Genomic DNA, 24075 nt, shown 5'->3' on the forward strand with positions numbered 1-24075 from the left:
ACTAAAGATAAGGAAACTAACATTGAAGTTCTCTTTCTCCACCTTTTCATTCTAAACAAATCCTACTTTGTTGAACTTTACAACTTTATAGATAGGCTGTGCATGGTCGCTGATGCCTGTAATCCTAGCACTTTGGGAGGTCGAGGCAGGTGGATCATGAGGTCAAGAGTTCAAGACCAGCCAGGCCAAGATGGTGAAATCCTGTCTCTACTAAAAATACAAAAAAAAAAAAAAAAAATTAGCTGGGTGTGGTGGCGGGTGGTTGTAATCCCAGCTACTCAGGAGACTGAGGCAGAGAATTGCTTGAACCCGGGAGGCAGAGGTTACAGTGAGCTGAGATCACACCACTGCACTCCAGCCTGGGTGACAGAGCAAGACTCAATCTCAAAAAAACAAAAACAAAAACAAAACAAAACAACCAAAAAACAAACAAAAAATGCTTTGTAGATAAACATATTTTGAATTTAGACTTGAGGACAAGGACTAAATCTTACACTCTGTGTACCTTGTTCGTATTTCAGAGTTCATGAAGTGTATTCATGGCCAGCAGCCAAGTAGAGTGGGTAGGTCATTGGCTTCAGAGTTCAGCAAGTCTCAGAATCCCATCTCTGCACATTCTAGCTGCGTAAACTTGTAAGCAGATTATCTACTCTAAAACTTAGTTTCCACATTTGCAAAAGGGGAACAATAAAACTCCACCTCATTATTTTGCCATGAAGATTTCATGAGATGATACATGTAATGCACATTGAAAAACTTAACAAATGTTAGAAATTGTAAATAGTCCTGGAAGGCATTTATCATTCCCGTTTTACAGATGAGAAAATTAAAGCTCAGAGAGTTTAAGGGCTAGAGCCATACAATTGGTTAGTAAGGTAGCTAGGATTTAGCTCAGCCTCCCAGCTCCATATCCACAGTACTTGCTGCCCCACCACTGAGTGTAGACAACTGAGGTGGCCCTAAGCTATGGGTCAAATATGTCTGTCCACATCATCATGGAACGACATGTTATTTATTAAGTCCACACACGCTTGAGGTGCCAGAAAATGGATGCTTCCGGGGTGAGGTAGGCTCTTCATGTGCAGCCTTCATGTGCAGATTCCAGCCAAGGAAATCAAGCCTGGCACTAATCCCTTGCCCAAGCCCAGGTACGTCCCAGGGACGGAGTAGGTCGGAAGTCCTTGAATATCCTCAGCCTTCCTTTCCTCTGGCAATGCTTCCTTGATGCCCTAAGAATGTTTTGCTTACCCTGATATTACAGCCCTCTTCACACTCTCGAGCGTTCTAGTATTTTGGGTGTCCATCTGATTCTCCTGTTGAAACAGTGGACTCCAAAGTGAAGGGCTCAAAATGGTACATAGGGGTATGAGAAAAACATATGTGAATACTTGCTTCTATTTATTTTTAAATCTAAAATATTAAGAAAATTAGGTTTTACCAATATTAAAATATCACAGTAGAGCATATATAATTTATAGTAAACATGCAATTATTAGGCATGTATGCTGGTCTTCTTTTCTTTATATTTCTTTTCTTTTTTTTTTTTTTTTTTTGATGGAGGGGTATGAAGAAAAGAGACTAGAGGTAACTGTTCTGGAAAGTAACCTCCTACAGGCAGAAGCTGTGTCTTTTTCTAATGTGTATTCCACCCCTCCCTCATTACCTAGCACTAAATGACTCTTCCCTGATTAAATGAATTTGGCATCTATGTAAACTTGATTGTCTTTCTTGTTTTTCCTCTCCTTTTGTCATCCATCTGATATAATATTATGTCTTATTCAATATTCTCCCAAGACCTGAACAAATAATAAAGCTGTGTTAGTAAAGAGTGCAAATTGCCATAAAAAGACTGAAAAATACAAGATTCATAGTCCCCAAGGAGATGGTTAATGGTAGTCAATAAGGCATATAGTGGGCAAAAGAAAAGCTAAATGTGAAACTTCATGGAAGAACTCATGGACACAAAGTCAGGCTGGGAGTCCCAGCACTACAGTCTGAGAAATCAGATGTAATCTGAGCATATGTGTATTTTCAAACTAACAATTGCCCTCCCGCTCCTCTGAAACTTGCAGAAAGCAATGCAACACAATGCAACGAGCCAGGGTCTTGGAGAAAGAAAGAAGTCCCAACTCTGTCACTGTCCTGGTTGGGTGATCTTGGGCAAGGTCCCTAATCACCCCCACTCCCAGAAAAATAGTTCCTGACCTACAAACGAGGTTGAGCTAGATGATTCTGGAGGTTCCTTCATGCTTTGAAGCAACCCATGTTTTCTTCCTGAGGCAATGTATACTTCAAGTGACACCATGAAGCTCACTGGACCAAAAATATCACCTTACCACCAAGCCTTTCATGGTTTGTGACATCCTCTCCTCAGGCACCGTGTCTCCATGTGGTGCTTCCCAACCTAGCAATAACTTACTGGCATGAATCCACTTCAAGTATCAGTTATGTCCATAATGCATGTAGAGTGGGAAAGCAAGATATGAAAGATTATATATGTGGTATGCATATGTCTATAAATACATACAGATGTATGTGCATACACATAGAAAAAGAACTGAAAGATACTCAGCATACCTTCAACGGTGATTATTCCTAGGGAATAGGAAAGCAAGATGAAGGTATGAATTTTACCATTTACTTTAAATTCTCCTGTATTTTTGTTGTTTTTTAAAAAATAAACTATTTTACTATTTAAAAATAAAAATTTTAAAAAATAAATATTAAAGTCCTATACAAATGTTTAATAATATTTGTAATAAGTAGCACCAGTTTCTTCAAGAGGCCCTACCAGAAGCAAATCTGCATCTTGATACTGCATTAGAGCCTTGGCTGAAGTACTAATAATACCCGAACATTCTATGGAGGATAGGGCCCTGGACTGGGAGACCCTAATCACATAATCAGAAACTCTTATTGAGTAATCTTGGGCAACCTGAGTTTTCCCAAACTTTACCCGAGTTTGGTTTTCTCGACTAGAAAACAATACTTTTGAACTAAATCCTCTATTGGGAACTTTCTACTCTGAAGTCCTGTGATTCTTAACAACAGGACATGAAAAAGACACAGGAAAGTGAGTATGTCCTGTGGCAGCCAGGATACTTTCCCCCAAAGCAAAGTGAAAACTGATGTGAAACTCCTTCTTCCTTCCTTATTTTCCTCTCTCTCTCTCTCTCTCTCTCCACCTCTGTTATCTAAATGCTCTATATTTGAAGCATTCATCACTTTATAGGCCCTGATGGGATACAGAGGACAACCTTTTACTTGAGAAGCGGAAAATGTCAGATACTTATTTTCCAGCTTCCCTTACAGGTATGCATAGGCATAAGGATCTGCATTGCTTTTTGACTCAGGAGCTAGTGACCTCAAATAGCAAAGACTGCTGAATCTGTTCTGCAGCAGGAAGTGGCATTAGTTGTAATAACAACATTCATTTTCCAGATGCTACAGCGGTGGTTGTTCTGGTGGTTCTAGCAGCAGGGACCAGCATCCAGGCTTGGGGCATTCACTGAGCAGTGGTTTCCATGCAGTGGGGGCATTGATGACTTCATGATATTGTTCTGCGGTACAATTTTAGGTGTTGCTTCTGGCTATGTAGCCTCTAAACCTGGGTTTCTAGTCCTCCTGGAGAGCCTGTGAACTACCTAATATTTTTAAATAAATTCATTTACTGCTTAGATTAACTACAGATTGTTTCTATTGCTTGTGACCAAAAACGTTTACTAATGCACCTGTTATTTTTTTTAAATCATGCACTTGGAGATTATATATATACACACACACATACGTTTTTAAGGGAAAAAAACTCTCCTCCCTTCCCTTTGTTGATCCCTTATTTTCCCAGTTTCTTCTCTAGAGGCAGTCATAACGATTTGTTTCTTATGTATTCCTCCAGAGATATCTTGTATGTACACAAGCACATCTATGTATTGAAGAAAAGTTACTAAAAATCACTCAAATAGGATCACTGCATATACACTGTTCCATACTTTGCTTGTAACCTTAAGACTACATGTTAGAGATAATTCCATAAATATAAAGCTGCCTCATTCTTTTTATTATTTTTATTTTTAGAGGCAGGGTCTTGCTCTGCCTCCCAGGCTGGAGTGCTGTGGTATGATGGTAGCTCACTGCAACCTCTAACTCCTGAGCTCAGAGGATCCTCCTGCTTCAGTCTCCCAAGTAGCTGGGACAACAGGTACGTGCCACCACTCCCCACTAATTTTTTATTTTTTGTAGAGTCAGGCCTTGCCATGTTGCCCAGGCTGGTCTCAAACTCCTGGCCTCAATTGATCCTCCCATCTCGGTCTCCCAAAGTGCTGGGATTACAAGTGTGAGTGACTGTGCCTGACCTGCCTTATTCTTTTTATTGGCTGCTTAGTATCCCTCTGAATGAATATACTATAATTTATGTAGCCAGTTTCCTCCTATAAGCAGTTGGATTGCTTACAGTTTTTGTGGCTACAAATAATACTGCAATGAATATCGTTGTAAATATGTATTTTAAAAAATATATGGAATGCTTCATGCATGTCATCCTTGTGCAGGGGCCATGACAATCTTCTCTGTATCCTTCCAATTTTAGCATATGTGTAGCTGAAGTGAGCAAGTAAATATGTCTTAATGTCCAGTGCAAGCAGATACCTGACTGATAGTGAAGTTGCAGCGTCAAAAGGTAAATGTAACTTTAAAACTTTGATAGATAGCACCAAAATGCACTGCAAATTTAGTAACAAGTTTTAATCCTGCTAAAAATATTTTAGACTCCTCGTCTCACCTAATCTTTACCTCACCAATGTATATTATCAGATTTTATAATTTTGCTGTTCTAATAGGTAAAAACTGATTTTCTCATTGTTCTGATTTTCATTCTTTAATTTATGAGTGAGGTTGAACATTTTTCATGTATTTAAAAGCCATTTGTATGTATTCACCTGTGTAGTCTATTCATGTCCTTTGCCTGTTGTTTTCTATTGGATTTTTATCTGTGTTTAACTACTTTGTAAAAACTTCATCTTTTTTTTTTTTTTTCTGAAGTAGGTTCTTGCTTTGTCACCCAGACTGGAGTTGCAGTCTGGCATCCTCCTGCCTCAGCCTTTTTTTTTGAGACGAAGTCTCACTCTGTCGCCTGGGCTGGAGTGCAGTGGCGTGATCTCAAATCACTGCAACCTCCGTCTTCCAGGCTCAAGCAATTCTCCTGCCTCAGTCTCCCGAGTAGCTGGGATTACAGGCACGTGTTACCACTTCTGGCTAATTGTTTTGTATTTTTCATAGAGACAGGGTTTCACCATGTTGGCCAGACTGGTCTTGAACTCCTGACCTCAAGTGATCTGCCTGCCTCAGCTCCCCCAAAGTGCTGGGATTACAGGCATGAGCCACAGCACCCAGCCCTGCCTCAGCCTTTTAAAGTGCTAGGATTACAAGTGTAAGCCACCACACCTGGTCAAAATTCCATATTTTAAAGTAAATTATGTAAATTTACTTTAATGAAGTAAATTGTCATACTTGTTGCAAATTTTTTTCCCAATTTGTTTTTGGTTTTCTGACCTTTTAAACTTTGATTTGATTTTTGGTTTTTGCTTTGCATAAATCTTTAATTTTCACAAAGCCAAATTTGTCTATATTTTTGCTTATGGCTCTAGATTTGTTTGGAATGGCTTTTGGCTGGGTAGCTTCTCATGGTTTCAACGTTGAAGCTGCTAATTTAGAAAAACAACACTGAGACTTCTGGTTAAAGACAGCAGATTAAACACATGCTCCACTCCCTCCTAGAACTCAACCAAAATTTAATGTTTTGATTAAGTGATACATTCACATGGTTTTAAAACCAGAAAAATACAAAGAGGCACAGCCTGAAACGTTTCCCTCATCTATGTCTCCCATCAGCTCAGTTCCCACTTTCTCCCGGTCCAGAAATAAGGACTGTTATACTTTCTTATGCGTGTTTCCAGAGTTTCTTTATGTGTATGTAAGCAAGTAAGAATTTTGGTAAACTTTTTTTAAAGGAGAAACCTACAAGGACAAAAGACTATAAAAAGGACAAGAGTAAGAAAGATAATTTTAAAAGCTGGAACATAAGGCCAGGCACAGTGGCTCACGCCTGTAATCCCAGCACTTTGGGAGGCTGAGGCAGGTGGATCATTTGAGGTCAGGAGTTCAAGACCAGCCTGGCCAACATGGTAAAAACCCATCTCTACTAAAAATACAAAAATTAGCCGGGTATGGTGGCGGGTGCCTGTAGTCTCATCTACTTGGGAGGCTGAGGCAGGAGAATCACTTGAACTGGGAAGGTCGGGGGTAGGGGTTGCAGTTAGCCGAGACTGCGCCACTGTACTCCAGCCTGGGTGACAGAGTGAGACTGTGTCTCAAAAATAAAATAAAATAAAATATAAACAAATAAACAAATAAAAGCTAGAACATAGATGAATGAATGGTAACTGCATCAAGAGACCTGAGAAAGCTGAATCCTAAGCCTGAAGATGAGAAAAGGGTAAAGCAACTCACTTTACATTTCAGAATCCTCCAAATGCTCAGCAATTGGTGGCACCAGGTACTTTTGGAAACAAGGATGAAGTTGTGGCTAAAAACAGTAAGTTGAATTGAAAATCAGTTCAGGAAACAATGAAAGCCCCAGGCCCCCTCTTCCTCTTGCTGTTAGATGGATTGCCCCTTCCCCACAATGTCCAAGAATGGAGATTTTTCTGGTGGGAGAGTAAGACAGAGAAGGGACAAGGCACTATTGTGTGAAAGGACAACACGCTGGGAAAAAACAGGAGATTATACACATTGCCTTCTGCCGTCTTCTCTTACTTAGGGAACCCTGACATCCAGCCTGAATATTAGGAAAGCCTTCTCCGAAACTCTGACACACTGGAGAGAAATGCTCTAAAGATAACGCAGAAATGACAGCATCTGTGAAAGAAAAAGAAAACAAGAAGTATTAATAATATCTCCCGAGAAATAAGAGAACTAGTGCATATATGAAATAAGAACAGAATGCTATTTTTTTTTTTTTTTTTTTTTTGAGGCGGAATCTCGCTCTGTCGCCCAGACTGGAGGGCAGAGACGCAATCTCGGCACACTGCAAGCTCCGCCTCCCGGGTTCACGCCATTCTCCTGCCTCAGCCTCCCAAGTAGCTGGGACTACAGGCGCCCGCCACCGCGCCCGGCTAATTTTTTGTATTTTTAGTAGAGACGGGGTTTCACTGTGGTCTCGATCTCCTGACCTTGTGATCCGCCCGCCTCGGCCTCCCAAAGTGCTGGGATTACAGGCGTGAGCCACCGCGCCCGGCCCAGAATGCTATTTTTTAAAAGGAACATTTAGAGAACAACAACAAAAAAAAAACTTAGAAATTCAAATACGATAGCAAAAATATAAAAAAGCTTACTAGGTTTGGAAAGTAGAGAGGAAAGCAGAAAGATAACAGATGGAAAATAAAAAATATAAGAGCAAAATTAATTTATTTGGGAGATGACCCCAGGAAACATCTGTAGGGGAGTAAAGTAATGAGAAAAGGATCCTACGGAAGTTAATATATCTAGCAAGTTACTGTGGACAAGTGGAACTTGACTCCATCGGGGAAGTCTGGGAGGCCTGTGTTGAAAGCATGCTTCAGGGTTAAACCCCCTCATGGTTGAGCAAGCTGGGATATTTATCTACTAACTCTCATCAGTCGTTGGTTAAGGGGCTCTCCCAGGGAAAAGGGGGTTAATTCCCCAACACTTCCTGAGCAAACTTTCAGTAGCTTTTTCTAAGCCCTCAGGCAAAGAGACATACATGCTGGCAATTTTGAAGGCCTGGATGTTAAGTGCCAAGAGAATTCGGGCAGGGCACTGATGGCAAATGTTATATCTTCCCTGCACTCTCTCTTAGGAAACTACTGAAGAATGTGCTCCACCAAAACAGTGCTGTGAGTCAAGAAAGAGGAAGAGGTGGAATTCAGGAACCAGAGCACTCAACACAGAGGTGAAGAGAGTCCCCAGGATGTGGGTGAAGGGAAGTCCCAAGATGACAGATGTACAGCAGGCCTAGAGGTCAGTCAGCTCAGAGAGGAGCAGATCGGTAGGTCTGGAAGAGCTCGCTTCCAGATAAAATTGATGGAATACCAAGTTTGTTCGGACATAATGAGAGGAGACTTAAACAGCTAGAGAGGAGTATGGATTAAATTAGTGACATATGCACAGAAAAACTAGGCAGATGAAAAATGAGACCATTATTAACCCCAGAGAAAGCAAAACCGTTTTGAAGAAAGTGATCATAATTTATTACACAACACAGGTGTGAATAGTATTTATTTGATCATAGTAATATAAACACTGAGTGTCAGTTTAATAATGACATAGAAATATAAGCCCATGCAGTATAGGAAGAGGCGAAAACTGAATCCCCATCTTCCACAGTGGAAAGTCAATAGAGAAAACTAAGAAGTAGCTATTTAAAGATACAATGATTTCTCTCCTCCCCCTAAAAAAAGATTTAGTGAAAGCATTGAAAGTGATTTCCTCTGAGGAGTGGGAAATGAAGGGGTGGAGTGGGGGAATGCTATTTCTTGTAATTAGTAATTTAGAAGTATTTGATTCTTTAAACTATGTGCATATTTAACTTTGATGTTTAAAAAAACTAAATAAAACTCAGTAAGCATTTTTCCTTTGCTGTATGAAAAAGGGAGGAGGTGAGATGGAAAATGCGCATCATTCCTAGCTGATAAGGAAACTGGGCAGGCAAAATGAAACTTGCTTGTTCCATGAGTCCATCAGCCCAGCAGGGTCAATGTCTTTTCAATCTTCTTGAGGCAGAAGAAAAGCTATGAGCAACTGGGAAATTAAAACTTAAATTCCTTTGAAAGAGCCATTAATGCCAAACTGACCTGAAATCTGGGGCTACCCTAAGAGGGTTTTGGCCCAAATAAATAGTCCAGGATAAGTACAAAGAAAGGGTTCTTTCAAATGCAAAAATGAAACCAGGATTATATTAAGGGAGCTAGTAACAGCAATTGAGTGTAAGCAGAATGCATTCTTAATTATGTCTAATATGAATTTCTTTAAATTCTTTAAATGCCAGTTGTTTTAAAATACAGAAATTAAAAATGTTACTATTTTGATTTATAGTTTTAATTTTAAAAACCATGGGCGTACGTTGTACAGTCTTTTAATTAACCATATCTATGATTGAAATTGCACATTGTGGCCGGGCGTGGTGGCTCACGCCTGTAATCCCAGCACTTTGGGAGGCCGAGGTGGGCGGATCACAAGGTCAGGAGATCGAGACCACGGTAAAACCCCGTCTCTACTAAAAATACAAAAAATTAGCTGGGCGTGGTGGCGGGCGCCTGTAGTCCCAGCTACTCGGGAGGCTGAGGCAGGAGAATGGCGTGAACCCGGGAGGCGGAGCTTGCAGTGAGCCGAGATCCCACCACTGCACTCCGGCGACAGAGCGAGACTCCGTCTCAAAAAAAGAAAGAGAGAGAGAGAGAGAGAGAGAGAGAGAGAGAAATTGCATATTCTTTAGGTCTCTGGCCCGATCATGATGCCCAGAGTTTGTTACTTTCTGATTGCAGGCAAAATAACTACAGGAATGAGGCCTCCTGAAGGCAGAATCAGTTCTCCTTTCTCTTCCTACCTTCAATCTTTACCTACTAGATCCTTCAAAAAGTTTCAATCTAAAATAAAAATAAAGAAGAAATTCTCACTTAAACTATCACCCAAACTTTCTCTTTTTCTTCATCATAATACTTCTAAAAAAATACATGCTAACTTCCTTCTCTTCCTTTACTTCCTCACCACATACTACTTCTTAACTCCTTGTAATCTAGCTTTCACTTTGACCATTGCACTGAACCTACTGTCTCAGAGGTCTCAAAGGACTTCTTACTTGCCAAATTTCGGTCCTGCTTAGCCCTCATCCTCCTCAACCTCTCTGTTTTTGACTTTCAAAATGTCTCACTGTGTCTCTTTCTCTGTTGCTCTGTCTCTCTTCTCTCTGTCTCTCTCACCCACCCACCCTCTAGCCCCCTTATTCTGTGTTTTTCCTCTCTTTTGGTTTTCCTTCCTCCCTTGTTATTCTTCCTTTGGCTCTTCTGTCCCCCTCATTCTCTTAAGAATAGGCATCCAATGAGATCCCATGACTCCCTGCAAGATCTGGGATCTGCCTATGTCTCCAATCTCATATGCACCCTGTTCCCCCTTGTTCATTTCACTCCAGTTACACTGATGTTTCAGTTCCTCTAATGGGCCAACGAGTTCTTTATTACCTTAGGACCTACTCTCTCTACCTGGGACACTCTCCCCCACTTCCCCCCACCCCCAAAGTGCTTCATCTGGCTATTTCCATATTAACTTTCAGGTCTCAGCTTCATATTGCTTCCTCAGAGTGGCTCTCCCTAAGTGCATCCCCTCCCCATCCCTCCAAATTAAATCTGTTTCCCTGTTTTTTTCTATTTTAGAAATAGTTTTTTATCAAATTATCATATGGCTTAAAATGGAAGACTAATTATGTATTTATTTGCTTAAATCTCTACCTTTCTCTCCAGAGTGTAATTTCCATGAGGACAGGAACCTTGTCAGTTTTGTTTAACACTGTATCCTTAGCATTCAACACAGACCTTAAAGCAGCAGATGACAAATATTGGTTGAATAAATGAGTGAACAAAGTGCCAGGCGCTACAGTAAGTACTTCTTCCTGTTGGGTGCTACAGTAAGTACTTTACATATATCACCTCATTTTTATTCTTACAACAACCCTATGCATAGGTACTACTATCAGATGAAGAAATGAAAGCTTATAGAGACTGACCAATATGCCCAAAATCTCACAGAAAAATAAGTGTAGCTCTCACGACATGAAAAGATGTAGAGGAACCTTAACTGCATATTACTAAGTTAAAGAAGCCAATCTGAAAAGCCTTCATACTGTATGATTCCAACTATGTGACATTCTGGAAATGGCAGAAATATAGAGACAGTAGAAAGGTCAATAGTTGCTGGGGGTTGGAAGAAGGGAGAGATGAATAGGCAGAGTGCAGAGGATATTTAAGGAATGAAAATACTCTGTATGATATATAATAGTGGATATGTGTCATACATTTGTCCAAGCCCACAGAGTGTACGACACCAAGAGTGAACCCTAATGTACACTATGGACTTGGATGATGATGATATGTTGATGTAGGTTCATCAGCTGTAACAAATGTACCACTCTGTGTGGGGATGTTGATAATGGAGAGGGCCTGGGCATGGATGGGGACAGGGAGTATATGAGAAATTTCTATTCTTTCTGCTCAATTTTGCTGTGAATCTAAAACTAATATAAAAAATAAAATATTTTTAAAATGAGTGTCAGAGGTAGGATTTGAAACATTTGTTTGACTCTATGTAGGGCTTAATTACTATACCGCTTCCCAGTTGACAAATCTAATACTTTCACCGTCCAAAGCTTCCCTCACACTTACTTCCTGTTGTCTGTTTCTATGGTTTCTCTTGAGTCCTTCCAGGATCCATTCCAAGCCAGATAATGGTACGTGGGTGGGAAACTGTGGTCATGGAGGAGACTGGACAGACCTGGAAGCTTTTCTTTTCTAACACATGTTTCTGAGGATCCCTCAGGAAGCCTGTGAAGGAGGAAAACCACGGTGATGGTCAATGCTCTGACAGCTCCTCTGCCTCCTTCTCCATGCTCTTCTCCTGCCGTGCCTTCCCCAAGGCTGTGGGTTGCTCCCCACTGTGCTACTCCCCTCGGGCCTTCTCTCCCTGCCCACATTTGCATGTGCCAGTCCTTTCCCCTGACAAAAATGTCCACATAGAATGGTAAGTAGAAAAAAAATAAGAGACAATATTGTACAAATAGTTGTTATGGGTTGAATTGTGTCCTCCCAAAATTGATATGTTGGAGTCCTAACCCCCGTTACCTCAGAAGGTGACCTTATTTGGAGATAAGGTTGTAGATGTAATCAATCAAGTTAAGATGAGGTCATAATGAAGTAGGAGGAACCCTTAATTCAAAATGACTATTTCCTTATAAAAAGAATGCCATGTGGAGAGGCAGACATGTACCAAGGATACTGCCATATGGAGAGGCGGACACGCACCGAGGATACTGCCATGTGGAGAGGTGGACACGCACCGAGGATACTGCCACGTGGAGAGGCGGGCACGCACGGAGGATACTGCCACGTGGAGAGGCGGGCACGCATGGAGGATACTGCCACGTGGAGAGGTGGACACGCACCAAGGATACATGCCATGTGGAGAGGAAGGCAGAGATGGGGTGATGCAGCGGAAAGCAGAGATTGGGGTGATGCAGCAGAAGCCAAGAAATACCAAAGACTTCCAGCAAAACAGCAGAAGGCAGGAGAGAGGCCTGGGACATATTCTTTCTCACAGTCCTCACAAAGAACCCACGTGCCAACCCCTTGATCTCAGACTTCTAGCCTCCAGACCTGTGAGACAGCAAATTGCTGTTATTTAAGCCACTCAATTGTGGTACCTTGTTATGGAAGTACTAGCAAGCTCATAGAAATAACAGAATCCTGATCTTGTAAAGCAAAATAAACTCATGTATTACAGGTTATCATCTTACATACACACATACACATACACATACACATAGATGAACACATAGAAACAATGAAAGGCAATATATTTTAAAAGTTATCAATACTACTTTGGGGATAATTGATGCTGAGTAATTTTGCTTTGTACTTTTCTCTGCACCTTTGGGTATTTTCTCAGTTTTCTTACCTCTCTACAATATTATGCATTACATAGACCAGCGGTCCCCAACCTTTTTGGTACCAGGGATATGTTTTGTGGAAGACAGTTTTTTCCACCAGGGGGCAGCAGTGGGGATGGTTTCAGGATGAAACTGTTCCACTGCAGATCATCAGGCATTAGATTCTCATAAGGAGCATGCATCATAGAACTCTAGCATGTGCAGTTCACAATAGGGTTTGCGCTCCTATGAGAATCTAATGTTTCCACTGATCTGCCCAGGAGGCGGGGTTCAAGGGGGTATGCAGCCTATTCTTAACAGGCCACAGACTGGTGCCTGTCCATGCCCCGGGGTTTGGGGACCTCTGACACAGACAGATCCCCAGAGCTTAGTTTCCTCATCTGTAATTGGAGAATAGCTATACCAATCTTCCAGCACTGTTGTGAGGATGAGAGTGCCTGACACAAATAACAGTTCAGTGGGTTTTCCTGGAATAGGGAGAGCAGCTCCAAAGGAGTAAACCTGGACAGACCTCTGTACCTCTCTCTACTCATCATCGGGCTTCACTGTTGCTGCTAAGCAGGCATGCAGATGCTGCTCAGCACTGGCCTCCCTGTGTGGTAGGGGTGGATGTGCAGAGATGAGATGGCACAGGGGAGCTAGCTCGATGTCTTGGTTTTGGGAAGGTCAGCAAAGAAAGGCAAGAGAGGGAAAAGTTTGATTGAAGAATGTTGGCTAGGTAAGGACAACTTAACCCATTTGGGGTAACATTTCTTAGTTTGGGGTGGGGTCCAATGGGGCAACTGAAAAGGATAAAGGGACCGAGAGAGATTAGAAGACATAGCCACAAAGCCCAACAATCCCTTCCTACAGGAAGAATGCCTTGCCTCTTCATTTCTTCTCTGAAACCCCTCTAGAAATGGGAGTGGACAATGTAACTTATTATCATTTTCCACAGCCCCTGGGAAGATGTTCTTTCCCCAGGAGGAGTGTTTCCCAAACATCCCTCCTTCTGGCCATATCTGTGATAAGTTGTTCTTTTCTGGGACTGTTTAGGTAGCCTTGACTCTGACTTACTTACTAGGGCAGGTTAGTTATCTTGAATCTTGAATTTAGCCATTTGTGACTTCATATTAATCTTTCGTCTCCAAAAACATTGGGCTGTTTTGCCTCTTTCTACTCACTTATGTCTTCTTTATCTTAATTCCAAATCCCAGCAACTCAGAGAAGAATTGGGTCCCACAAATGATATTCACAGTCTGTTGCTTCATGGGAGGTCATTGAAGCCCTTTCCCCATTTACTTTGTCAAAATCTGTATCTCTTTTCATTCCTAATTTTTTATCTGCAAGATTACATAGCAACATGGGAAACATTTATACTATTAAATAGTGAAAGAAGGGGACACAAAAATTGCATGTAAATTATGATTCTATGTAAAAAAAGACTGAGCAAATAGACAAACAAAAAGACATACACACATACAGGGAAAATAAAACTGGAAGAAAACAAAACAAAAAATGAATAATGGCTATGGTAAAGTGCTGGGATTGTGTTTTTTTTTTTTTTATTCTTCTCTATTTACCTAAAAATTTTAAGGTAAGAAGAAAATGCTTTTATAATTAAGAAACAGACTTACTAAAATAAAATAGGGGCAGAATGAGGAACAAAGTTTGCTAAAACAAATAAAACAGGAAAGCTTGTAGATAAGGTTTTATGGAAGTAAATATACGTAGCTTCCAGCTTAGTGTGTGTGAACTGATGGAGAAACACGACTACAGAGCTCTTATGGAAGGCGTTTAACCATTTGTCACCCTTGCAGTCTACTCCAAGAGTGACTAAAAGGAAGAACAACATGAGGAAGACTTCAAACCTGTTGAGGATTTGAGAAGAGGGGCTAGAAGTCCAGGCATGTTAGAGGTTTTGGGGCTGTAGAGAGATACTGTAGAAGTTACTACATTGGGGGTTTTCTGGGAAGTGCTTCAAGCATGACATTGTGAGGCTATAATACTGTTTATTTTTAGAAGTCCTGTTGAGAGGAGTATCTTTCACCTCTCACTAAATTAGCTATGCTCCTTGGAACCATGGACATCTTTCTGCTGTAGCAGCAATAGGATCAAAGCACGTGTTTAGAAAGAGAAGTGAAAAACACCAGATGTGAGCAAAACCACAAGGGGAATTTCAGACAGGCAGCATGCACCAGATGACCCAATTTGGAATGTGGCCCAGGCCCCAGGACAGGCAGACCCTGTAAGGATCAGGCTGGACAGTCAGAGGTTATTGATCCCGATTTAAGCCAAATGTTGCTAAAACTTGATCTGTGACCTTGCTTAAGCCATTGACCTCCTCTAAACCACTTTCACCATCTGTAAAATGCAAGGACTGTGAATTTCCTCTCAGGAATAGCTAATGGAAACCATGCTAAAAACTAGAGATTAGAATGAAGCAGGATCTTGCGATCTTGAAGAATGGTGGTAAATTGTATTTGATTATATAAATACCACAACATACACACACTTACAGTGTATAGATGCACATACTTTATGAGAAGAATGTGTATAAAAAACAGAGTTGGCTGGGCGCAGTGTCTCACGCCTGTAATCCAAGCACTTTGGGAGGCTGAGGCAGGTGGATATCTTGAGGTTAGGAGTTCCAGATGAGCCTGGCCAACATGGCGAAACCCCGTCTCTACTGAAAATACAAAAATTATTGGGGCATGGTGGCCCCCGCCTGTAATTCCAGCTACTTGGGAAACTGAGGCACGAGAATCACTTGAACCCGGGAGGCGGAGGTTGCAGTGAGCTGAGATTGCACCTCTGCACTCCAGCCTGGGCAACAGAGCAAAACTCCATCTCGAAAAAAACGAAAAACCCCCCATGGATTAAAGATTGTGTTCCATCAATTCACAGAGTAAATAATCTACATGTCGACAATTGAAGGGGTAGAAAAAATATTTTTTCTCTTGCACATAGCTCTTTAAGACTCCTAGGGCCAGATTCAGCATACTGTCTAGCACAGTTAGTGACAAATGAATGCTAGTATAGAATAGAGCTTATGCTTCAAATTTCAACTCTCTTCACCACTTAGTTGCTATGTGGCTTTGGGTAAGGCACTCCATCGTTTTGTGCCTTAGTTTCCTAATCTGTAAAATGGGGATAATACTAGTACCTACCTCATAGACTTGTGAAGATTACATAAAGTGATATATCTAAAGAGCTTAGATGAGTGCTGGGTGGATAATGTTAGTTATTACTATCTTCTAAAGTCTTCTATGTGGACTTCAAAACTCTCTGCATTTCTTTAGTTGATCTCCATTTTCCCATCTAAATTGTTTCCCACATTCTTGCTCCATTCAAGACTATTTCTTGTTTGTCTTATTCATCTATGTAGGATATTGCTCCCTGCAGACTTTAAACCAGCTTACTCATTCCCCCTCAAAGCCATTACTTTATTCCTATTTACGTCAATTTTGAGTCAGTCTCTAAGTTGACCCCACAACCAGAAATCTATGAAGTGTCACTAAATCCTCTGTTCTCCCACTCCTGGGCTTCTTATATAACAGGATGTCCTCTTAACCACAGGGGATGTTTCACTAAAATTAAAACATATAGCTTTATCTTCTTTAATAGAAGAAATAATCGGTTATGGCATCACAGTATATAACAGAAAATCAGCTTTGGATCACTGAGCATGGCTGTCTTTAAGAGAGTATGGGGCAGGGACAGGAGTCCTGGGTGCAGTGAAAATGCCTTCCACCCTTTGGGGAGACATGGTCATTGGAGAGAAGGAGGGATGCAGTACAGGGTCCAGGAAGGGAAGATACTGGAATTCATCTTAGGTCTCATGTACCCAGGAAGTGACTCTCTATGAGAACAGAGGGAAAAATCAATAACTGATCAATGAGAGCTATGGTATTTTGGACTTAGGCCTATTAGGGGATGATGAGGGCAAAAGTGAGAGGAATGTTAGGGAATCACTTTCTCTACAGTATCAATATAAATTGACTCTACTTTTGGCGCTCATGAAAGCAGCAGAAAGAGGAATCACAACCCCTACGTGGACAACTTCTGATGCAGTTTCACCAGCAACAGCGTCACTCCTTTCTAAGAGCACTCTTGTCTTCCACTGTTACCTTGTATGATTGTGTGATTGTTGTTATCGTCCTTATCATTATCACTTTCAAATCACTTGACTTTTCTTTCATCCCTCCACTATATTATCTTCTAAAATAACTTTACTATAAGATGATTTAATCCCATGGAAATTTTCGGGCCCCTATTATGAAGGCTAAATCCTAGGGAATACATAGATGAGTAAAAAAGTCATTGCTCTTAAGGAGCTCATATCACAAGATTTAGGCAGATTGAAATTGCTAACCGACATTTAACCCAGGTCCAGGTGCTCCTAATTATCTTCCCTATTGGTTTGTCTTGTCCTGTTCATTTATTTAACACATATTTATTGAGCACCTACCATGTGCTCCTTAGGCACTGGACTAGCCTAAGGATGCAATAGCAACTAAAATAAGCATCGTATTTACTTTTAGAGAATATAACTACAATGTGAAGAACTAGGCTCAATGATATACCTGGTCGACTACAGAAAAAATATTAAGTATTCCTGTCTCTCCTCCACCGAGTGGGGTGCACGCCAATGCACTCCTCTTCCAGCCATTATGTAGTCAATTTATAGCTGAGACATATTTAGTTCTTATGTGAGTCCAACTTGAGAGGCACCTGAGAATAAAAGGACAAATCTCCACTGCAATGCTGAGTAGCTGGTAGCCTCATGTCCAATATTCTTGTGCAAACACCCTTTCAGGAACCAAATACCCTTCATATTATGCCCTGATTCTATATGGGTTAGACATACACATCAAATAACTTTGGTTTGTCAATAAACAATCTAAATAATGGAAGGTAAAATCAATTATATAAAGTTTCCAAAGAAGGATAGGGGAAGAGTTTCCAAGAAAAGTTTTTTTCTTATTGGAAGAAGCATATCAGATGAAGGCAGCATTACTTTATGTATGTATGTAGGTATGTATGTATGTGTGTGTGTGTGTGTGTATATATTTTAAGGCAGGGTCTGGCACTGTCACTCAGGCCAGAGTGCAGTGGCATGGATCTCGGCTCACTGCAACCTCAGTCTGCTGGGCTCAAGTGATTCTCCCACCTCAGCCTCCCAAGTAGCTGGGACTACAAGCGTCCACCACCACATTTTTTTGCAGGGATGGGGTCTTACCATGTTGCCCAGGATGGTCTCGAACTCTTGGCTCAAGTGATCCTCCTGTCTCAGCCTTGCAAAGTTCTGGGATTACAGGTGTAAGCCACCACACCTGGTGGCTCACTAATTTTCACTAATGGCAATAAAACTACTACTCACAATATCAGAGTGTACAATTAATGTATTAGCTGACTAAATAAGGAATGTAGTAATTTTACTCAGAGCTTCTGCCTATATAGAGTAAGAACCCAAGGCATGGAAGAATGACTCACTGTAATAAACTAAGCCAACTAAATATTGATTAATGGTGCTCACATAACAGCATAATATTAGAACAGAAAAGAAAATTATAGATTGTACTGGATAACTCATTTAAGCATAAAAATTTGGAATCAGATGGTCCTAGGTTCAAATTCCACCTCAGCTTCCTCTTTGCCACCTCTGTGGCCTTGGGCAACTTGGCCTCTCTGCTCCTGCATTTTTTTTTGTTTTTCCGAGACAGAGTCTCGCTCTGTCACCCAGGCTGGTGCACAGTGGCACGATCTCAGCTCACTGCAAACTCTGCCTCCTGGGTTCACGCCATTCTCCTGCCTCAGCCTCCCGAGCAGCTGGGACTACACGCGCCTGCCACCACGCCCGGCTAATTTTTTGTATTTTTAGTAGAGACGGGGTTTCAGTGTGTTAGCCAGGGTGGTCTTGATTTCCTGACCTCGTGATCCGCCTACCTCGGCCTCCCAAAGTGCTGAGATTACAGGCGTGAACCACCGCGCCCGGCCTGCTCCTGCATTTTAAAATTTGCCTGGTACAGATCTATATTCCTAGCTAGTAGAGTTCTTTCTCTTACGGATTAAATAAAGTAACAAAATGGAAGTCACATGGCGCACAGTGAGCACTTCATAAATACTGTAGTCTTCTTTTCCTTTTACAGAAAAGGAACAAAAGCCTGGAGGACTGATCTAACTTTCCTGAAGGCCCACAGTTAACCAATGTCAGACCCAGATGAAAGCCTCTGGCTTCCTGACTCCTGGTCCAGCTGGCTGTCTATGATTTCCAAAATAGGGCTGTGCCAAAGACAACTGAAAATACATTTACCTCTGGTTTTTTAAAGCTGAAGAGAATGATGTAAAAAGACAGAAGTAGGCTGATGCGGGGTGAGAGGTATAAGAATCAGATTTACTTTCCTGGTTTTGCATTACCTTCCTGAGTTTACACTGCCTGAGCACACACCCACTAATGGTGGGGGAAGTGGCGGAGCGTAGCCAACATGGGATTAAAAATTGTGTTACATCAACCCACAAAGTAAATAATCTACTTGCCCACAATTGAAGGGGGTGTGACAGGGTATTGTGTTTTTTCTCACACATAGTTCTTTGGGTCTCCTGGGATCATCCCAGATCTAATTTTCCAGAAGATCCTATATACACCTTTCCATTGGAGTTTTGAGCTTGCTAATATGTGGATTTGGCAGACAGATGCAAATTAAAGAAGATATATATGAAAAATCACTTGTAGCCTAAACACGATTTCTGTGTGGGACTGGTGCTCCACATGGATAAAAGAACCATGGGCCAGAGACAGGATGCTTGACTGCTTCCCTGCACTGCTGTTAACACTCGGGGGGACCCAAGAGAGGAGGTTAACTTCTCTGGGCATCTATTTTGTCACCTATAAAACACCATCAAGTAGTCATTTGCTATACATTGAATGCAAAACGTCTGTCACATTTTATTTTTCTTTATCCTTTTAAGAGCTTCATGGGGCAGATTGTACTCCCCACATTACAAGTAAAGAAATAAGGGTTTAGGGATATTGTGACTTGTCCAACGTCATTTAGCTGGTAAGTGGCAGAATCTGACAGAATCTGGATTTGAATCCAGAATCTGCTTTCAACCTCCAAGCTATACTACTTAATATTGTGAGGGAGGGAAAGGATGTTAAACTTCAAAGTACTTTACAGGAGTTTAAACAAATGTTCAATACAGTCATTTGTTAGAGGCATGATCCCTAGGAGGTGCCTGTACTTGTCATTTTCAGCTCATTGACTTTCTCATTCATTGCCTCTCATCTGATCTGTGAGCCTCAAACCACAGTTATCCTATTTCATTTCCTTTGTTTTTGGTGTCAGTACTCCTCCCACACTGGCTGATTTCAGGGGGAGCCGGCACCACTTCTCTTCAAGTAGGGGAGTGTAAGTGTAGGAAGCCTGTCACACACACACATAAATATGCATGTATGCACACACACACATTCATATTAGTTTGTGATACACACATGCGGTTTCAGAAATTGACAATTTAAGAACATGTCATTATTATGACAGTGCATATATCATGTATAAATAATTCCCCAGAATTGGGGTTAGGTGAAAAAAACCCTGTGATAAACTGATAGAAAGCAAAGAGACACGTACTAAGGAGAATACCAACAGACTTAGAACCTTCTGGCTTCAGCCCCCACCTTGAATTTTAATACAAGTTTATGAATTTTTTCCTGCTCACTTGGTCTCCTGAAAGATCCTTACCCTTGGTAGGAAATGAGCTTGACACAACCCAGTGTCTCTTCATCAACTGATACTGAGCTTTCACTCTGTTATCTGTATCTGCATTCCAGGTAGTGGTGGTCATCAGACTGTAAACTTTGGAGGCTCAGGGTCACATCTGTGGAATTCTCTCTTCTGTGGTCTGGCATGGCATACAATTAGCAAATTGGTGATGACAATGTTTTTCATTCCTTCTGTTGCTTTTTGTTTGGTTTGTTCAGGAGACAGACACAAAAGATTTTGAGACCGGGCACGGTGGCTCACGCCTGTAATCCTAGCACTGTGGGAGGCCGAGGAGGGCGGATCACAAAGTCAGGAGATCGAAACCACGGTGAAACCCCGTCTCTACTAAAAATACAAAAAATTAGCGGGGCGCGGTGGCAGGCGCCTGTAGTCCCAGCTACTCAGGAGGCTGAGGCCGGAGAATGGCATGAACCCAGGAGGTGGAGCTTGCAGTGAGCCAAGATCGCGCCACTGCACTCCAGCCTGGGGGAAAGAGCGAGACTCTGTCTCAAAAAAAAAAAAAAAAGATTTTGAGACTCATTTAATTACAGCCCACAACTGTCATGGCATTCAACAAATGCAGTTATTCATTAAATATGTACTTGTTGAACATCATGGTAATATTATTGAACATCATGCTAATATTTCGTTTTTTGCATTAACCCTTAATGGTTACAAAGTACATCTATAATTAGTGTCACACCTGGCTTCCTAAGAATCCTTTGAGAAGGGAGGAAGGGATAAAAGCATTACCTACCTTATGAGGTTTGTGAGAATCATACAATAAAAGGCAAAAGTGCTTAGCACTGGAAGCTGACACTGTAAACAATCATGAAATGCTACTATTAGCACAGTTATTAGCCCATATTACTGATGACATACCTTAGTTCAGGGAAGCTAAGTCACTTCCTCAAGGTCGCACAGTGAAGTAGTAGAATTCAGCTAAAAGTCTGTTTCCAGACCCCAAATCTGTCTTAGGAAACTATCAGTTGAGATTGCAATTATGGAAGGCGAAAAAACAGAGCCTTAAAGGCAGAGCAGACATGACAGGTTTTATGGTGGGTGAGTAGGCAGAAGTGTTTAGGGACCTTATGTGCATTGTCAAGTGCTCAGGGGGGAGGGTGAGGCCCAGGCTATGTACCACAGGCAGCTGTACCATTCATTTTTGGTTCCTCAAATGTTCTATCTTCCCTCAGCACCTTCACATAGAATGTGTTCCTTCTCCCCTGTCTTCTTCTCTGTCTTCACCTCTCTTCCCAACACTTCACCCAAGTAACACTCACGCTTCCAGGCTCAACCCAAACATCTCTTCTTCCAGAAGGCTCTCCATGAGCCCCTGTCTGCATCTACTGACAGGCACTCACAGCACTCTGAATGCCTCCTTTAGAGAATAGTTGTCCAATATTCGTCTTCCCAGCTAGGACGTCAGCACTGAGAAGTCTGCAGCTTTCCCTTGCTTGCCGGCTGATGTCTCCCTAGCAGCAGTGTCTGGCATGTTTCTCAAGTGCAGAGCAGCTGCTGGCCACCATAACGATGGAAAGGAATGAGACTGAAAAAAGGGTGGGAAGTCATGAAAACAAACGTAGAATGCTTTACTATTTTGCCCTAGAACCACTCGGGGTGGTGCTATTGGGAAGAGCTAGGCAGTGAGAAAATATAAAGGAGGCAATGGAAAGGAGCTGAGGAAAAAAGACACAAGAAAGGCGTGGAGAAGTCACTTGATGCAAAGCATAGCAGACACAGGTGTTCATCCTGAAGGAGCTGTGGATGCCAAGCCTTCCGAAGACATATGAAAGTTTGCTGAGAATTAGCCATTTCTCTTTCTTTAAAACTTCCTCTTGTTTATGTCTGCCATCTTTTGTCAGAAAGAGATGCAGGGGCCCTGCTCTCTCCAGGAGACGAACCCCTGCAGCAGTCCACGGAATCCAGGGATAAACCTGCCAAGGTAAGAGGGAGGGAGAGTTTCCACCAGGATGACATATTTCTGACTCTGCCCTCTGACAACAAAGGGTGCCGGTGGTGGGACTTTTGGCAGGAAGCACCCACCTTTGGGGGAGTGAGAATCATGCGGGGCGCTGACAGTGACCGAGGCCGATCCTGGAGCCCTGGCCGTCTCCCCTGCACGGCCCTGGGCAGAGGTGCCTGGATGACCTCCTGGGCGCCTCCTCCGAGGTTCGGGCAGGGCCGAGGGAGGATGTGATGCCCGAGCTCCGGCAGGACCCATTTTGTTTATGTTCCCACTCCTTCGCCCTGGGAAGCCCCAAGTTCCCACACTCACTGAGGCAGGAAGGTCACCACGGACACCTCATCTGTCTGGGCCGTTGACTAACTACAGATAAGCAGCAGCTGCCACATCCCTGTTGGGGTTACCTCCCAGTCTGCCCACCCTGGAACCAGGGGAGAAGCCCTCATCCCTGCCTGCTTGCACATGATGCCTCCCCAGCAAGGCCAGCTGCCCCTGAGGCCGGGATGGCAACATGGGGCCCCAGAAAAACATGCTTTTGCAGGAGAAACAAGACATGACCAAGAGATTGAAAGATCTTAGACATCACTACCCAACAGCCCAGCCTTATATTTCCACCTTACTTTTTTTTTTTTTTTTTTTTTTTTGAGATGGAGTTTCACTCTGTCGCCCAGGCTGGAGTGCAGTGGTGCAAACTCTGCTCACTGCAACCTCTGCCTCCTGGGTTCAAGCCATTCTCCTGCCTCAGCCTCCTGAGTAGGGATTATAGGCATGCACCACCACGTCTGGCTAATTTTTTTATTTTTAGTGGACATAGGGTTTTACCATGTTGGCCTGGCTGATCTGGAACTCCTGACCTCAAGTGATCTGCCTGCCTCGGCTTCACAAAGTGCTGGGATTGCAGGTGTGAGCCACAGCACCCGGCCTACCTTATATTTGCTGAGCACTTTAGAGTTTTACAGCGCTCTACTGCCTGCATCTTTTCACATGACTCTGACCACCACCCGTGAAGATCGCAGAGCAGGTGTTTTTTGTGTCCATTTTGCAGATGAGTAAACAGCCCCAGGATGTTCAAGACGCTTGCCAAATTCACACAGCTAGTTAGTAGTAAAAGTCATGTTCACGGGGGCTTTGCGCTACCCCATGCAAACACCCCAAACCAACTGAACAATCCCAATTTTTATCCCTAAAAGAGGACTCTTTCTCCCAGGTTTAACCTGTTTTCCACCCAAGCCTGCCGTGTTGTGAGAAACACAGCAGTTTTAGAGTTTGAATCTGATTCCTCTTCTTGTTAACCAAATGATTTAGCAGTTGTGTATTTGGGACTCGATTTCCCTGAATATTTGCTTCCACATGTATGAAATGCAGATAATGCTGCCTAACGTGAACGGTTGTAAGGTTTAAGAATACCAACAAACATCTATTCCCTGTTATCCATACTCTAAGCTCAGTTCTAAGCACCTTATGTTCATTGAATTCTCACAACATGTCTGTGTGATTTCATGCATGCTATCATTATTTCATTGTACAGTTAAAGAAACAACGGAAGAGAGGTAAAGAAACATACCCCAGGTTATACAGCAAGCAGATGGCAGAACCAGGATTGCAACCCAGGCTACAGAGCGGAGTGCTTAATCTCC

At 42.2% G+C, this 24075-nt stretch overlaps 2 long non-coding RNA genes and 1 pseudogene across 3 annotated transcripts in view; 1 reads left to right on the forward strand and 2 right to left on the reverse strand.

The window, feature by feature from the left end:
* Nucleotides 1-4508: 4508 nt before the first annotated feature.
* LOC112426211 (U6 spliceosomal RNA) lies at nucleotides 4509-4607 on the reverse strand (annotated as a pseudogene).
* On the forward strand, nucleotides 4573-10611 carry LOC105479062 (uncharacterized). The gene is made up of 4 exons (XR_985658.3): nucleotides 4573-4675; nucleotides 6517-6589; nucleotides 7874-8034; nucleotides 10530-10611. It is a non-coding gene; the product is annotated as an uncharacterized lncRNA (long non-coding RNA).
* LOC105479061 (uncharacterized) overlaps nucleotides 5452-24075 on the reverse strand; it is a 57690-nt gene continuing 39066 nt past the window's right edge. Inside the window, exons 2-3 of one of the 2 annotated variants that reach the window (XR_985657.2) lie at nucleotides 11448-11606; nucleotides 5452-6912 (exon numbers count right to left, since the gene is read on the reverse strand). This is a non-coding gene — a long non-coding RNA (uncharacterized lncRNA). Of the gene's footprint in view, nucleotides 6913-10431; nucleotides 10602-11447; nucleotides 11607-24075 lie in introns of those variants that run through there. The other variant, XR_011608150.1, reaches the window with a different exon arrangement.

The sequence above is a fragment of the Macaca nemestrina genome, chromosome 1 (assembly GCF_043159975.1).
Source record: "Macaca nemestrina isolate mMacNem1 chromosome 1, mMacNem.hap1, whole genome shotgun sequence".
Classification (NCBI taxonomy): domain Eukaryota; kingdom Metazoa; phylum Chordata; class Mammalia; order Primates; family Cercopithecidae; genus Macaca; species Macaca nemestrina.